At 35.1% G+C, this 3,136-nt stretch overlaps 1 long non-coding RNA gene across 1 annotated transcript in view; it reads left to right on the forward strand.

Moving 5' to 3' along the window:
- LOC105553681 overlaps positions 1–1,176 on the forward strand; it is a 67,750-nt gene extending 66,574 nt beyond the window's left edge. The window contains exon 3 of the long non-coding RNA XR_001008192.1: positions 68–1,176. This is a non-coding gene — a long non-coding RNA (uncharacterized LOC105553681). The remainder of the gene's footprint in view (positions 1–67) is intronic.
- The last annotated feature ends 1,960 nt before the right edge of the window (positions 1,177–3,136 follow it).

The following is a 3,136-nucleotide window of genomic DNA, read 5'->3' on the forward strand; positions in this document are numbered from 1 at the left end:
CCACAATTCTCTTCAAGGAAAACCCCACCAATTTCATTTTCTCAATATCCTGGCCTCCTCTTTGCAGATGCTCTTGTTTGGAGGTGGCTATAGGTTAAGGTTTGCAGAATCAGCTCCAAGACCACCCTGACTGGGAAGTCAGATGAGATGGTCTGTCCCCTTCAACTAATGCTCATTGTCCTTACTGTGGAGTATCAAAAGAATAATGTACATCACTGGAGAAAATGCACTTAACATCCTATTATAAAACATAAAACGTATTTTTATTTATTTTTTCACATGACTACTTTTCTCTCTACGCCCTACTTTATTCACACATGGAGAACAGACTGAGATGCATGTATTTGTATCCTAAGTGCTCAGATCTGATATGGACTGATTGCTGGAAAACAATTCTTGAGAGTTTATATTCATTTAGGAACAACACACCAGTTTTCTAAACTTATTCTAATTTAGACATGTATAAAAGTACAACAGCAATGCATCTGTATCTGTCAGAATAAGCTAGCTTATGCTACAATTGTATATAAAACAATAGCCTCAGTGACTTAAAATACAAAAGCCTCATTTCTCATACATGCTACATGTGCATTGCAGTGGAGTTTTGTGCATCATAATGACTCAGGGATCCAGGCTGACTGAGGGTCCATCTCCACCCGTTTCCATGACCACAAACACAGGTGGAAAGGGAGGGAAATGTGAAGGACATCCTGGTTTTACAAGATTTTGCTCAGGAGACACATGTCAATTTCCCTCACAGTTAATTGATCAAAGCAAGTTGAAAGGAGAAGATAGATATGCATGAGGTAGAGAATTCTAATCCTTTCCTAAAGAGATAATGAATATTGCTCCCAAATATTTTCCCCAAAGCTAGGAGAAGAGGCTTCAAATTCAACAAATCAAGCTGAAAGCCTATACTCTTAATCCTATCAATCTATCTGAAACATGCTGTGTAATTACAATACACAACTATATATGCTATCTCTGAACACATGCAAACATATACATACACAAATACATAAATAGATGTATATTCCTTTTTAGAGTATTACAAAATGTAAAACCTTTTCTAGATTTCTGTCCACATCTAGTCCCCCCTTTTGTCCCAATATTACAAACTTGGTGCTTGTACTTTCAATCTGCACATTTTCATAATAAAAGTATTAATAAAAATATATTGTGCTTCATATTTAAATAAAATGATATTTTGTCACTTGCTTCTTTTACTCCACATTACATTTTTGAATTAACTACAGATCTTGTTAATTCTTCGTAAGTTTAACTGACATTATTTTATAGTCACACTGCAAAGACACTGGATCATATACTTGATTTATCAAGAGTCCATGAGTCAAAGACTTTTTTATTCTGCTTTAAAAATTCATTTCTTAAAAAAAATTAGGAAGTCTCGACAAATGCCAAAGCAAATGTGTTCTGTGGCTTCTTTCAGTTTTGTCAATGATAGAATCAGGAAGAGAGACTTTCAGTCAGTGCAGGAGGGCACCAAGTTAGGTTACAAAGTTGATGCACAATTATTTATTCTAATCCTGAAAAAAGTTCAAAAGCTCTGCATATCACAAAAACCCCAGCAACTAGAAGATACTGCATATTACAATATGTCCCAATACATGGCTTCAAAGACTAGAAACCAGTGTACTCGTAAGTTATCAGATATCTTCTGGATGTTCTAGATGATATAACTAGCTGCTATGGTTTGGATGTATGCCCTTTGCCTCATGTTTCACTTGGATCCCCAGTGTTGGAGGTGGTGTCTATTGAGAAGTGTTTGGGTCATAGGAGCAGATCTCTCGTGAATAGACCAATGCCCTCCCTCAGTGTGAATGAGTTCCCACTCTTAATTTCTGCAAGAGCTGGTTGTTGAAAGAGCCGGGCACCTCCCCCTCACCCTCTTGCCTCCTCTCTCGTCAGGTAATCTCTGTGCTGGCTGATGCCTTTCGCCATGAGTGGAAGCAGCCTAAGACCTTCACCAGATGCAGATGCCCGATCTTGAACTTTCCCACCATAAGAAGAGTGAACCAAATAGGTCTTTTTTCCTTAGAAATTACCCAGCCCCAGGTATTCTTTTGTATCAGTATTAAACGGACTAAGGCAATAGCGATGCCAATTCTGTAAACAAGAATGTCAAGGGTTCAAAAACACAATATAGTTTTCACTACTTCAATACAACTTTGAGTCTGAAATAGTTACTAGTACTTACACATAGCACTAGTACAAAGCATTTCTGTTTGAAATATATTATCAAAATAAACTTTCAAAGACAGAGTCAAAAATAAACTCCTATAATCATACAATAAAATTTTGGGAGACTACTGTAACTATTTTGAGATTTATATTTTCTTTTTAAAATCAGAAGTAAAAGTTTTCTTCCTTAAGCAGAAACATTTAGTTTTTGGAAACATATTGAGATTTGACCCCTTTAAGTTTCCTATTTTTATAATCTGATTTTAATTTGTTGCTGTCACACATGTTAAACAATATATTTTATGCTGGAGTCAAAATTCGTCAGATTTCTCTGAATCCAAAGGCTTTAAGAGGATTTCCAAAGGTTTTAATTTCCAAAGGCTTCCAAAGGTTTTAAGAGATTTTGTAATTAGACAGGGGCTATATAGAATGTTGTAATTTACTCTTATAGGTAGATCAGTGATTATTACATTTCATAGTATGTATTAAGAAAACAATCAGTTTAATTAACACAAACATATACATTTCTTGGAAATACTGATTTTTTCTCAGCTAAACAATTTGGTAAGGGATCTTCTTTCTTGTTAAGAAGAAAATGTATGGAGGGAAATTCTACTTTCAGTAATTTCTACCTCTTTCATCTAGTCTTGTATTTAAACACTGAAGAAAGTTCAGAGATGATGTATGCATAGGCCCTGATTGCATGTACTCCTTTTGTAATTGGTTATAAATTTGATTTTCATGTGATTAGCCGAGAAAATGTTCTATTTATGGACAAGATTTTAACAGCTGTGAATAGTACTTCATCAAATCTAAGACACCGTCAAATTACCACTCTTCCCCCTTTTATCCTCCTCCTTCCAAATTTTTTCTTAGAGAAGTAACAGCACGTTTATGAAAAGCTTTTGTTTTCTTCCAATATTGCATAATATTG

The sequence above is a fragment of the Mandrillus leucophaeus genome, unplaced genomic scaffold (assembly GCF_000951045.1).
Source record: "Mandrillus leucophaeus isolate KB7577 unplaced genomic scaffold, Mleu.le_1.0 Scaffold601, whole genome shotgun sequence".
In the NCBI taxonomy this organism is placed as follows: domain Eukaryota; kingdom Metazoa; phylum Chordata; class Mammalia; order Primates; family Cercopithecidae; genus Mandrillus; species Mandrillus leucophaeus.